At 40.3% G+C, this 14,298-nt stretch overlaps 1 long non-coding RNA gene across 1 annotated transcript; it reads right to left on the bottom strand.

Moving 5' to 3' along the window:
* Positions 1-6,814: 6,814 nt before the first annotated feature.
* LOC113009188 (uncharacterized) lies at positions 6,815-11,493 on the bottom strand. Its single transcript, XR_003270128.1, has 3 exons — positions 11,353-11,493; positions 10,436-10,760; positions 6,815-7,559 (listed from the first exon to the last, which is right to left on the bottom strand). It is a non-coding gene; the product is annotated as an uncharacterized LOC113009188 (long non-coding RNA).
* Between the last annotated feature and the right edge of the window lie 2,805 nt (positions 11,494-14,298).

The following is a 14,298-nucleotide window of genomic DNA, read 5'->3' as shown; positions in this document are numbered from 1 at the left end:
AGCAGAGCTGCAATCCCCAGAGTCCAAAATAGTCTTTGTTGATTGATTAAGACCATAAAACTATACAGTGCTGTTTATGTTTACTTAAGCATCGTTAAAAGGCAGAGGGCGTGGGTGCTGCAGGATCGGTGAGCACACAGGAAGCTGATTGCTCCTTTAGTTCCTCATAAAGAAGGCTGTAACATTGATAATGTTCTGGCAAACAGTTCTCATGGTTTCAGGGCTTTTTATACATTTGTCAGAAGAAGAATGATCTGTATTTGTGGGAGAAAATCATAGAACCTTCTGCAATATCCCCCAGTGAGATCTGTGGCTGGCGGTGAGATCTACTGCTGACAGGACTGCACCCACAGGGTTTCTAGCCACAGTCCGCCCCCACGTTCATCTAGGTCTGATGCTGTAAACAGAACTGGGTGCACATGAACTACTCATAAAAGACTGGAGTTAAGGTACCATTGGTGCTTGAAATACTACCAATTCTAATGATATCAAATTGCTACTGTACACAAAGTGATATTGTTTTCCTGACACAAGGTGTATTATTCTAGTCAGTTTAAATTGTGAAAACATAGTGGCTGGTGTCTTGATGCATTCTCAATCATCCAGGAAAGTAAATCTCCAAAAAGTTCTTCAGTCTCAGCTGACTGCAGGTTTCCCCAATCTTATAAACAGAACATTTGCATAATGACTGAAACCAGCCCACTGAAGGAACAGTGGTCTGGGAGGTCGGTTCCTTAATCTTAATTAAGATTAAGGAACTGAAGAAGTCACTTGGGTGAGTGACGAAACGTTTCTCCCACAAAACACTACGTCCAGATGAACAGAATCAACTTTTTGGAGATAGTGGCTGGTGCACTTTGACTTCTAGCTGTGTTTAAAATATTTATACAGTAAATGATCATGCTTAGGAATCACACACAGGTACAGAGGGCCTCAGAATAGAAACCTCAGGAAAAGAAACTTGGGGTAAAACCATGATATCAACTAAGAGAAGATTTCATTACATGAAAAAGAAACTGCCACATTTAAGTGTCTGAACCAACCCAATCTCCTTTATTAGACATCAAATATAGGTACCAAATACAGCTTCTATTTCGTACCTAGTTTGTTTTCACTGTTTTGATTAGAGTACCAAAATTAATTGATTAAATAGGTTTAGGAAAACCTAACCTCAACATTAGCCTGCTCACAGGCTTATGTTGAGCATACTAACTGTGTTAAAATGTGACACCAAGAAAGTGAGAGGAGATCTCTGAGCAGAAATATCTGCATCATCTAATTTAAGGTCACATCTTTATCTCACGGCAGCACGGTGGCACGGTGGTTAGCACTGTTGCCGCACAGCAAGAAGGTCCTGAGTTCAATTCCAACATCAGGCCGGGGTCTTTCTGTGTGGAGTTTGCATGTTCTCCCCGTGTTTGCGTGGGTTCCCTCTGGGTACTCCGGCTTCCTCCCACCGTCCAAAGACATGCAGCTTGTGGGGATAGGTTAATTGGATAATCCAAATTGTCACTAGGTGTGAATGTGCAAATGAATGTGAGTGCGAATGGTTGTTTGTCCCTGTGTGTTAGCCTTGCGACAGACTGGCGACCTGTCCAGGGTGTACCCTGCCTCTCGCCCTATGACAGCTGGGATAGGCTCCAGCGCCCCCCGCGACCCTGAAAAAGATAAGCGGAGATGGATGGATGGATGGATCTTTATCTCACATGAATTTATTTGTCTAGGCAAATAGGACTGAACAGTGACTGTGCGTGTGTGTGTACTGTATAGCACAGTTATCCGTATGGAAACTAGGATTATTCCTGATTACAGTCAAGAATGCTCTGTTCCAGTCTGCGGTCAATCCTCGGGTATCCTGACATTTGCGGTTTTAAACAGCAGCATCCACCAACCAGAGACGATGCTGTTTCTACAACATTTTTTGTCCGTAAAACAAGGTTGATATCATGTAGGCTTATGGTTTCTACATGAGCACTATTCACTATTTTGTAGATCATACTAAGTCTGCTTTGGATGGTTATAACATTATGGCTCATAGTCAAAGTCCATAGGGAGAATATGAATGGGATTTTTGAGCTCCATAGTAATGAACAATTTCCCAGAGTAGTGTCTTGATACTCTAGTGGTGCCTAAGCATGCTGCAGCACCTCCTGAAGGATGGTATGGGGGCTACATGTGATAAACTACAAAATTAAAATAATTTAGTATTTAGGTCCTGACTTCAATTCCACCATCAGGCCGGGGTCTTTCCGTGTGGAGTTTGCATGTTCTCCCCATGTCTGCGTGGGTTCCCTCCGGGTACTCCGGCTTCCTCCCACCGTCCAAAGACATGCAGCTTGTGGGGATAGGTTAATTGGATAATCCAAATTGTCACTAGGTGTGAATGTGCAAATGAATGTGAGTGCGAATGGCTGTCTGTCCATGTGTGTTGGCCCTGCAACAGACTGGCGACCTGTCCAGGGTGTACCCCGCCTCTCGCCCTATGACAGCTGGGATAGGCTCCAGCTCCCCCCGCGACCCTGAAAAGGATAAGCGGAAGCGAATGGATGGATGGATAGATGGTTATTAAATATTTAATAGTGGAATTTACATGTTTTAGATTACAGTTCCTATCATCAGAATGATAAATACACTTTCCTTCTTTCAAGATATCTGTACAATTGGCTTTCATAGTCCTTGGATAGCTGCTGCTGTATAACGTCTGTCTACTCAAACAATCCTTGATTGGTTTGAGTAGCTGGGTTGATAAGGATAGGTTTGTGAGCGTCATGCTAAAGTGCAGTAATGCTGGCAGACTAGACTCTATAGTACACTTATGATCAATTTCTTGCATCATAACATATATGAAAGGAATAAAAATATGTACCTCATGCACAGTAATCAGTTAGTGAATGCAAAAACAGAACCGGCTTTTGTAACAATTTCATTTAAGAAGGTGTCAAATAAAAATGGACTGGCATATATAGGATTAGCTATTAGCAAGTAGTTTATCACAACACTTTTTGGTTGTCACTGTTTAGCATCATTGTTAATTGTGAGCCTATGCCCAGTCAGTGTATGTGTGTAGACTGTGTTTGTTTTTCCTCTTTTAGATATCACAATCATATAAGAACAATGCATGACCAGTGTACAAGCCTTGGCAAAAATTATGCAATCAGCCCACAACAAACAACTCAAACATGTAAAATTATTTTCATTAAGGCTGTGAGGGTTTTTTTTTCCTTTGCAGATCAAGGATAGGACATATATCACCTGTTGGGATCATGAGGAAAAATATGCCAATTAATACTTTGTTGCATCTTCTCACACTTTTATCGTGCATTGAATGGTTTAAGGCATGGACTTCAGGAAAAACAACATTCTCCATCAAGCTGGTTCCAAACATCTCAGAAGTGCTTTGCAGATTTGAGTTTTATCCTGGACCATTTTTCTTTTCTGTTTCTACCATCAGTTGTCATTCAGTATATCTGAATCTCCCGAAAAAAAAGTGTTCACCCTTTTTGCTCTGTGGAAAGATCCATTATCATCACCATCATCAAACCTACTTTCTCTGATGGACAGGAAAGTGTCCAAAATTTAAATGTATACCTGTGCATTTACTGTTCAGATAATGAGTGTCATCTCCTCACATCTGTAATGCAACCCAGTATCATAAATGATGTGGGACACTTTCTTTCTTTCTTCAGACAGTCGTCTCTATATGTGTCATTTGAAAAATACTGTATAAAAGTTGCAGTACCATCTCCTCTGCTAGTGAAGATTTGTGCTTCGTGACTGAAAATCACTTTCATCCAGTCATCCACAGTCTATGCTTGTCTCTCTTCAGCCCACTGCAACCTTGTTTTTTGTTGTTTTTTTTTTGTACTAGTTGCTATTTGCTTTTCTGCTTATAAATCCCCCTTCATTCAGCCCATTTCTTACTGTTCCATCACGGGCACCAACTTCTGTTTCTACTTGTTTGTTTTACATTTGTTTTATTGTGGATTTTCTATTTTCAAGAGGTTAGGGCAGAATACAACTCTTTAAAGTTCATTTTTATGTTTTCATTTTATTATCTTCCCAGTTATTTTCCAGTTTAGTTAACTGAGAACTAACATCTTACAGACTGATATCACTCTTGTTGGGCCCATGCTTTTTATCAATCAGATGCACCAGGTTGTTAGGGTCTGTTGCAAACCCATCCATCCATCTTCATCCGCTTTATCCGAGGCCGGGTCGCGGGGGCAGCAGCCTAAGCAAAGAGGCCCAGACCTCCCTCTCCCCAGCCACCTCCTCCAGCTTATCCGGGGGAACACCAAGGCGTTCCCAGGCCAGCCGAGAGATATAATCTCTCCAGCGTGTCCTGGGTCTGCCCCGGGGCCTCCTCCCGGTGGGACATGCCTGGAACACCTCACTCAGGAGGTCCCCAGGGGGCATCCTTGTCAGATGCCCGAACCACCTCAGCTGGCTCCTTTCGATGTGGAGCAGCAGCTGCTCTACTCTGAGCCCCTCCCGGATGGCCGAACATCTCACCTTATCTCTAAGGGAGAGACCAGCCGCCCTTCGGAGGAAGCTCATTTCTGCCGCTTGTATCCGCGATCTCGTTCTTTCGGTCACTACCCACAGCTCGTGGCCATAGGTGAGGGTAGGGACGTAGATCGACCGGTGAATTGAGAGCTTCGCTTTTACACTCAGCTCCCTCTTCACCACAACGGACCGGTGCAGCGTCCGCATTACTGCAGCTGCAGCCCCAATCCGTCTGTCGATCTCCGGCTCCCTTCTCCCATCACTCGCGAACAAGACCCGGAGATACTTGAACTCCTCCACTTGGGGCAGGAACTCATCCCCGACCGGGAGTGGGCACTCCACCCTTTTCCGGCTGAGAACCATGGCCTCAGATTTGGAGGTGCTGATCCTCATTCCCGCTGCTTCACACTCGGCTGCGAACCGTTCCAGTGCGAGCTGGAGGCCCTCACCCGATGAAGCCAACAGAGATGAGATTCTGAGGCCACCAAAGTGAAAGCCCTCCGCCACTTGGCTGCGCCTAGAAATCCTGTCCATAAAAATTATGAACAGAACCGGAGACAAAGGGCAGCCCTGGCGGAGCCCATCACCCACCGGGAACGAGTCCGACTTATTGCCGGCAATGCTAACCAAGCTCTTACAACGGTTGTATAGGGATCGAATGGCCCGTAGCAATGGGCCAGACACCCCATACTCCCGCAACACCTCCCACAGGACACCCCGAGGGACACGGTCGAATGCCTTCTCCAAGTCCACAAAACACATGTAGACTGGTTGGGCAAACTCCCATGCACCCTCAAGTATCCTCGAGAGGATAAAGAGCTGGTCCAGTGTTCCGCGACCAGGACGAAAACCGCATTGTTCCTCCTGTATCCGAGGTTCGACTAGCGGACGAACTCTCCTTTCCAGCACCCTGGCATAGACTTACCCAGGGAGGCTGAGGAGTGTGATCCCCCTGTAGTTGGAACACACCCTCCGGTCCCCCTTCTTAAAGATGTTGCAAACCCAATTCTACAAAAAAAAGAAAATGTGGTGCTGTTTAAAATGTAAATAAAAACAGAATGCAATGATGTGCAAATCTCATAAACCCATATTTTATTCACAATAGAACATAGAAAAAATCAGATGTTTTCACTTAGAAAATATACAATTTTAAGAAAAATTGTGTCTCTTTTTCAATTTGATGGCAGCAATGCATTACACAAAAGTTGAGACAGCGTCATTTTTATTACTGTGTAGCATTAACAACAGTCTGTTGATGTCCAGGAACTGAAGAAACCAGTTGTTGGATTTTGTGAGAGCAATGTTGTCCCGTTTTTGCATGATATAGGATTCTAGCTGCTCAATAATCCTGGGTCTGATCATAAACTGGATGATCCCTATCCTTTTTAATCCAGAGGATATGGAGTCCATGCTTTCCAAAAATAATTTCAAATCTTGATTTTTCTGACCACAAAACAGTTTTCCATTTCAGTCCATTTGGGACAGAAAAGATTGCAATGTTTCTGGATCATGTGGGGCGATCGTGGCTCAAGAGTTGGGAGTTCGTCTTGTAATCGGAAGGTTGCCGGTTCGAGCCCTGGCTTGGACAGTCTCGGTCGTTGTGTCCTTGGGCAAGACACTTCACCCGTTGCCTACTGGTGGTGGTCAGAGGGCCCGGTGGCGCCAGTGTCCGGCAGCCTCGCCTCTGTCAGTGCGCCCCAGGGTGGCTGTGGCTACAATGTAGCTTGCCATCACCAGTGTGTCAATGTGTGTGTGAATGGGTGGATGACTGGATATGTAAAGCGCTTTGGGGTCCTTAGGGACTAGTAAGGCGCTATATAAATACAGGCCATTTACCATTTATATGTTCACATGTATTGGTTCTTCTTTGCATTATAGGGCTTTAGTCTGCACTCGTGGATGGCATGTGAACTGTGTTTACAGACAATGAGTTCTGTAAGTCTTCCTGAGCCCATGCAGTGATTTCCATGACAGACCATGCCTGTTTTTACTGCAGTGCTGTCTGAGAGCCTGAATCTCACGGGCATCCAGTATGCTTTCTCTAGATTCTTTGACTCTTATGACGACATTATGTACTGTATATGATGAGACATTGAAAGTCTTCACAATTTTATATTGAGGAAAATGTTTTCTGATTATGTTCCACAATTTAAAGATGCAGTTTTTTTGCCCTAACTTGTACTAATAGCTGTTTCCTTTTTATATTGCTTACTTTTACAGCTCTTTGTTGACACCATCCCAACTTTTTGGAGACATGTTGCTGCCATCAAACTCAAAAAGAGACACAATTTTTTTTTATAGTTTTTTTTAGATTATTTATTTTTTAAATCATTATATTCTGCTTATATTTACTTTTTTGGAATAGAGATTGTAGTTCTGCAGGTATTTGATTTTGAAACACCTGCAGAACTACATTTCTACAAGGGATTTCTTTTCTCTGTATTAATCTGAAACAAGATCTGTTTTTGTTTTTTTGCACACTATATTTACACAGCAATCTTTTATATAGGTATTGGAGGTGAAACCCTAACTCGCGCATTTAACACTCACAATTTGAAACACTTGCCCACAGACAATAAAAGCATAATATGGGCAAAGGTGTATATCACCAGAAAGTTATAGATACAGAAACCAAATTTCCTTTTATGATATATAAATTAGAAACCTTAAGCAGCTGAGTTAATTAGAGAAGCTTTCTAACTGTTGTTCTTTGCATGTATAAAGGAAAGCTCAGATGACTGCCACCGCTGAGAACAGTTTGCATTCTGGCATGCTGGGTCAAATTAAAATGCATCTGATTCATCACACACTAGAGCATTAGTAACTCACAACAGGAGTTAAAACCCATGATCTGCAGCAGAGTGGATTTACCACAGCGCAGTAAACAGCCATAATAAACTCTCTGCATAGTTACTCACTATATGAACTCCAAGGTACAGCTATAATACGTCTCCATGAAAACTGGAGACGTATTATAATAGATGAAAATTGTCACGTGTAGTAGAGTAGCACCGCAGCACGTCACCAGTCTAAAGGCCAGATGGTCTCCATACCTGTGAACAGCATACACAAGTTCTGCTTTCAGTCTTATTTGTTGCAGAAATACAGCAATAAATTTGCTTGGTATAATTTTATGTTTGACTTGTTCCTTTTTGATAAACAACATGTTCATTACTCCACCTGTGAGATCATTAAAAAAATAAAATGTATATAAATAATTATAATCTGGAGAAAAAGTTCACAAAACAGGCTAAACTATAAAAACCACATAATCCAAAGCTCAGGATTCAAATAGATCTTTCAGAATAACAGTCTCCTTTGCTATAAATCATTAACCAGAGACAACCTGAATAAAACCAAATCACTGACTGACCAAACAGAGATTCTGCCCTCTGAAAAGAGAGCGCTAAGTGATGTCAAGAAGAAGAAATACAGACATATCACATATTAAAGGGAATAAAAACTTGCTGTAAATAATCTTAAAAGAATGAATATTGCAACTCCCAAGTCAGTCTCCTTTCCATCCCATTTCCATGTTTTCCATGTTTCTAGATCAATCCAAACCAGATGGTGTGGAGTGCAAGTGAACTCAAAACCCAGTAACAGGGAGTCTGTGGGGGTACTGACCTACATATCATAATCTGGTAACACAAATGCAAGCACTTGTTTCACAAAATGAATGACATATATCATATAATTAGATATGCATGTTTCTGCTTCAGAAATATTAATTTAGCTGTGCATGAAACTTGGAAACCACTTACTTTTAATGCGTCATCTCTGTATTTACAAGGAGATGACGCATGAGAACGTGCCGTATCGAGAGGGCAAAGAGTCTATCAGTATCCATGGTGATGGATGTTTCTTACCTAGTGGCAAGCATGGATATTCATATACCTTTTGATTCCTACCTAACTCTTTAGTGTGGAGTGGCCTTCACAGCTGTATCTACAGTGGATTGACACTCTATAGTTAAGAGGGAAAGTCTTTTATTTGCCAGTTCCAGTCACGTTACACCTGCCCAGCAGACACCCTCTCCATCACAGGTTTAGCCTTCACACCTGCTCCTTATCAGCTAATCAGCTCCTGACCTGCTACCTGCCTGCCCAGCTGCATGTGTCTGTCAGATCAAGCTGACAAGATGTATAACATTCACTCCAACTGTGTCCATATACATATGGGTGTATTTTTAAGCTTTGTTTTGTCCTTTGTATACATGCAAACAGACCTTTAGGTCAATTCCAACTGATTTTTAGAGAATGTCTTGCAAGTTGAAGATAGGAAAAGTCCCAAAAATTACTATATCTTTTCCTAATCACTGTTCTCGGACTTAGATGGAAAAGTCAGTGAAGTAGGGAGAATTCATAAAAACTGGGTACAAACTCAGTACTATTTAGGGTATTGCAGTGATATGATATTCCTATTGGGTTGCAAACTCAAAATACATCCCAACGCTGAAGAGCATGATATCCTGAAAACCAAATTCACTCTCTCAAATTCAGTCCTCTTTGGGTCATTTTTAATGATTAATTTCCTGACAAAGATGAATTATTCAGACGTAGGGAAAGTAAATAAATCAAAGTAAGAGAAATTGATTTTTGTTTTTATTATTTTGCTGTGTGCACTGAAATATCTCACTTAAATTAAGTTTTTATGCTTAATAAACATGTTATGCGAGATACGTGTGAAACAACATGTAACCATAACCGATAATAGTCTATCATCACTATTTAATCATGTCGTAGGCAAAAACTGTGACAGTGATGTCAATATTACTGACACTGTCAGACACCAAGCTTGGACTTCATCGGCTACCAATACCAATATTAGAAACTATGATATCACGAAAAGGGTTTTAAATAGATTATATACACTTAGACAACCTGGTCAACAGTTTATTTAGTAGTCTTTTTAGTAAGTTGGTATTTTCAAAAAAGATTAATTAAATTCTTGTATTAATAAACGGATCTACTCTTACTTTTAGTAAGAGACAGAATGAGGACATCCCTTCATGTTCTCTTTAACATACCTGACATCTTTATATTTGCCAGACCTCGACCTTCACTTCCAACCAATTGCGGCAAATCCTACCTTGAAGTGCCTGCTGTTGTGATTTGGTGACATAAATAAAACTAAAATGAACTGAATGTTCAGAAGCAGATTTGAATGTATCAGTGCAATCCTTGCCTACTGTGTGGATTTTACTGATGACTTGGATGATGGTCTCTCAGTTGTGTTGATATTCTGTTTTTTTATGAGTAGTTTGAGAGTGTGTCCTTTCATGAAGGATGTTCCAGTGTAACATGTGTAATACGGCTGTAATAACAATAAGGTCACTTCATTCAGCTGGGAACATTGCTAAGCAAAACTGATTACTGGGCATCAACCACAGACTTTTGTAAGCAATGTCACAATTATTTCCTGATAGAATCAGCTACGATATGTCCTTCAACTCTTTATGACAAACAATCAAGCCTCTGCTTCCTGTTTACACTGGCACATACATACAGTGTACATAAATAGTCATTTTATGTTTATCATTTCCACTTACAAAGAAAATGAAGAAAATAAGCTAGTCTAGATTAGATCCTTAAAATTGCTTTATTGTATAAATCCCAGCTGGCTCACCTACCTGTGTAAGTAAATATATCATCGCAAATCTTTTAAGTGTCAAACTTGGCAAAGATGTCATTTTATGGTTTATGACTCGCCTCAGCCCCTATGTGTTTCCAATAACTGCCAGACTGCTGTTAAAGTAATTATGCCCTTAGTCAGCAAATTAAAAGACAGAGCAGTCAGTCCAGTGGCATAATGGGATTAGCTAACAAATGACAAATGAGTGTGACACTTTTAAAATGTATGGTAGCATAGCTGGAGGGAAAGATCTGTTTTCATTAGTTTTACAAAAAAGCCATTTTCCTTTCCTTACCTCAACAAAGCATGTTAGATCAGACCGCAAGTCCTCCCTTTATCTCAAACAGCGAGGACACATAAATTGATTTGCTGCTAAGACTGCACTTTGTGTTCCCCAAGTGTAGTGGAGATATCAAAGATAGGCACGGCTGTGGTACTGATTCAGTCTTTGAGCACTACAGTCACCCCGGTGTCGGCCAGAACACCACTTAAGGCCAAATTGTCCCAGAGTATGAAAGAAGGAGGGAGCTTGAGGTTCCATTTGAGGCACTTTATTGTTATCACTCAATTTCTGGGGCTGTAAACACAGCGGGTGTACATAGGTGTGTGTGTGTGGTTTCCTACAAAGGAAATAAACAAGGGAAATAACGATAAATAAAGAGAATAGGCAAGTCAAATACTCAAATATAAACATGATACAATTTAGTTAAAATAAGCAAATATAAAGATCAGAAAAATATAATACACTTCAAACTGCTCACACTATGCAACTAAACAGTGCGAGGTTAAGCAACCGTCAGTACACAGCAACTACTTCCGGTAGTTGTACAAAATAATTATAATCCGCTATAATGCTCTTATTGTGAAGGGTATACTTCCGGTCGAACTACGTTCGCTATTTTATTAATCCTCGTACCTAATTGTTCGCTACAAACTCCGCTACTTCAAAGTAAACAATCACAAGCATCACATACAACATACAGAGAAGGTCTGATAACACAGGAATGACATTATGGACATATGAGCGACCGTACATGCGTCAACAAAGTTAAACCGCGGTAAGCTAACAACATAAATTAGCATATGAAATGAGGGTGAACTCACGCGTTGCATGCGTGCGGCTCCCACTATGGACTACATTAGCTCCTAAATGGTAACATACTACAGTACTGACACAAACAAAGGCAAAATACAACACAGGTCACTACTTACTTGTCATTTACGCACACATAACATCCCCCAGGAATCAGTGCACCCCCTCCGGACCAACACTGCTCATCCGACATTAAACTGCCCACCTTACTAACCGGATGATGTCACTAGAAGGTGGGCTGGCCCAAACTGGCAGAAGACTGAACATTAAATGAACTTATATAAACTTGTAAACACCAGTAAAACTATTCTATGAACTTTGGGGCCTTTTATACACCAAGTCTTTCTGCATTACACAATATGTTGGATAATGCGATTTCTAAAATGTTGATCTGAGTTAGAAAGGCCAAAGAGAACAAAAAAAAGAGGCCCATCGGCAGAAGCCAGGCTGATTGTTTGCAGTGAAAACATAAAAAATCTCTTCTTACTGTGTTTTGTGGTATTTGATAGAGCAATGCCACTGCACTTCAATTAAAGGGATCCATGGAATTACCTGTGTGTACTGCCGATACAGTACAAGCAATGCAGCAATCGTCAATTTTAATTACATTTATTATCAAATGTATCCACAATGCTAAACGGTTTCAAAGGATGTGCTTTCACCAGAAATCAGTTGATTTTATCCCTAATGAGCTCCGAGACCTCACTCGTTATTGAACTGAGCTCTTTATTTTGATGTCGGCTGTAAGCCTGTAAAGTTTTAGACTGCATCTTCCACAGATACGATAATTTTTTTCCCCCAGGACAACAGTTTGCAAATGTGGCAAACACATACAAAAACACAGTGTTAAAATTAAGTATTATAGTTTTGTCATATCACAAAAAAGTGCACACATGCATGGTAAAGCAGGTACAGGGGAGTTTCTGCTTAGTGACTAAAAAACCTTATAAGCATTCCCACAGGGAACTCTGCTCTTGTAGAAGTTATGACATAATGTACGACAGACTAATAGAGCAGGAGTGGAAATTATGGCGTAGTTACTTATAGTATAGAGGTCATTTAAAAAAAAGTTTTCATTCTGGAGTTTAACTGTGACTTTTGCTAAAAAAAACATTGTGTGAATGAATTGCTTATTATTGCCAACTGCAAGAGGACAAAAAAAAGCATTAAAAACTTCAAAAACACATTTTCAACTTTTAACCCAACTATAAATTTTAGCCCTGTTGTCTTTATTACCCAAACTGTCCTATAAACCAGAGAACCAGATATGCAGGCCAAGCAATGTATATATTTATGTACTCAGTGTGTGCATGTGCTCAAACAATGGAGATCAGTGGCGTTGCGCGTGCACGTGTCAGCGGGTACGTGCTTCATTGCATGTATGATCACATTAGAGGACCAGACCCTCCTTTCAGGTTTTAATTAGCAGGCCTCACAGCTGCTTACCGTTAGAAAGGCAGGAGAGAACATCCAGCGATAAGCAAATTAACACTGAGTGAAGCTCTGCTCAGGTCTGGGAGTTTGAGCCTGAGCAGACTCTGGCTGTTATTACAGCTGCAGGCGGAGAAACATACACAAACACAAGTGCTGTACACAGAGGTGGATAAATCATCAGATTTTGTACTTAGGTAAAAGTAGCCACACTGCACTTTGGAAATACTATGTGGAAAAAGCAGTCATTTACATTTTTACTCAAGATAGAAAGCATCAAAATTCACTTAATGAAAAAAATAAAGGCATATTTCAGACTAATTTATGTTATATTTGTAACTTGTATTCATTGATTCATTAATGTGTCAGTTTCTTTAAATTTGAAAGTGCAATAGATGCTACTTGTAGCCTACATTTAGTCCTTGTTTTATTTTTTATTTTTTCTCAAACTTTCCATCGCACCCTTTACTAGGGAATATTAATAAACTATATGAGAAAAATGGACATAGACAATGTGACTTTACCCACTACTTTCTTAATTCCATTCTGTAGCCTGAAGATTAGAATTCTGGCAGCTCCCATCTTGATTATGATTAGATTAAAGTCTAGGTTTTGATCTTCGCTGTGTGCTGTCGGCTTTGTGCTCACACCCAACTACAAAGAGAAAGATCATATGCGTGTCCTCATTATGATAGGGATTTGTGTTGGTTTTTGGGCTGTAGCCTCAGATTGATATTGTTGACTGGTAATTATAAAACAATATTTTTCAGGTCATTTTACATAAGGAAATGAAAAAGAAAGGCAACGAGTAGCGTAACTAATCATTCTCTCATGGGACGAATTAAGTTATGTACTCCACTTTAAGAAGAGTTCTGTGTAATATGTGTAATTACTTTTACTTTATTAATTTTTGCGAGTAACGACTCCAACAGTGATGAGAACAAAGAGAGGAAAGGTGTCCAACAGGCACAAACATTTGACCACACAGCACAAATTCTAATTTTCACGAGTTTGATGTCATTGCTATGCTGCTTAGTAATGCTGTCCACACTCTGTCCACTAGACTCGTTAAAAAGGGAGACAAAAGCCATGGAGAATAAAAATGTTTCTGGTACCAGGCTTCAAATGTGCTTTTTGACACCCTGAAGTGAGCCATTTTGACATGGGAGTCTATGGGTGCTTTTTGAGTCAGCCTTAAGTGATAAACCTTGTAAAATACGATTAGTTGTAAATGTCAGTGAACAGCTATTATTCCATCACATAAACCTATGTCATTTTTTCCAAAACAATGTCAGTTTTTTTGATTTATGGACATTTTTTCTTCAATCAAGGCAACGCTGCAGCTTCATTACAACCACATCAGCAACTTTAATTTTTAAATCACAAAGTAATCCAGGGTATGCTCCATAGAGTCAAATATTCTGATCACCAGGCTCTATGAGTTTCCTTTATCTCGCTTACCTTGGCACTATGATGTTTTCCACTGAGATCCAGAAAAAGTGCTGAGGAAATGATATTTTCTGAAAGGATTTAAAAGTACAGGTCACATATCTAAACACAACGGGGAAATGAACAGAAAAAGACAAAAGATTTGAGTGTACAAGAAAATAAATAGAGATATAGAAAGATGTGCA

This window comes from Astatotilapia calliptera, chromosome 17, assembly GCF_900246225.1.
Source record: "Astatotilapia calliptera chromosome 17, fAstCal1.2, whole genome shotgun sequence".
NCBI classification, from domain to species: domain Eukaryota; kingdom Metazoa; phylum Chordata; class Actinopteri; order Cichliformes; family Cichlidae; genus Astatotilapia; species Astatotilapia calliptera.
This window is presented reverse-complemented; position numbering and strand designations above follow the sequence as displayed.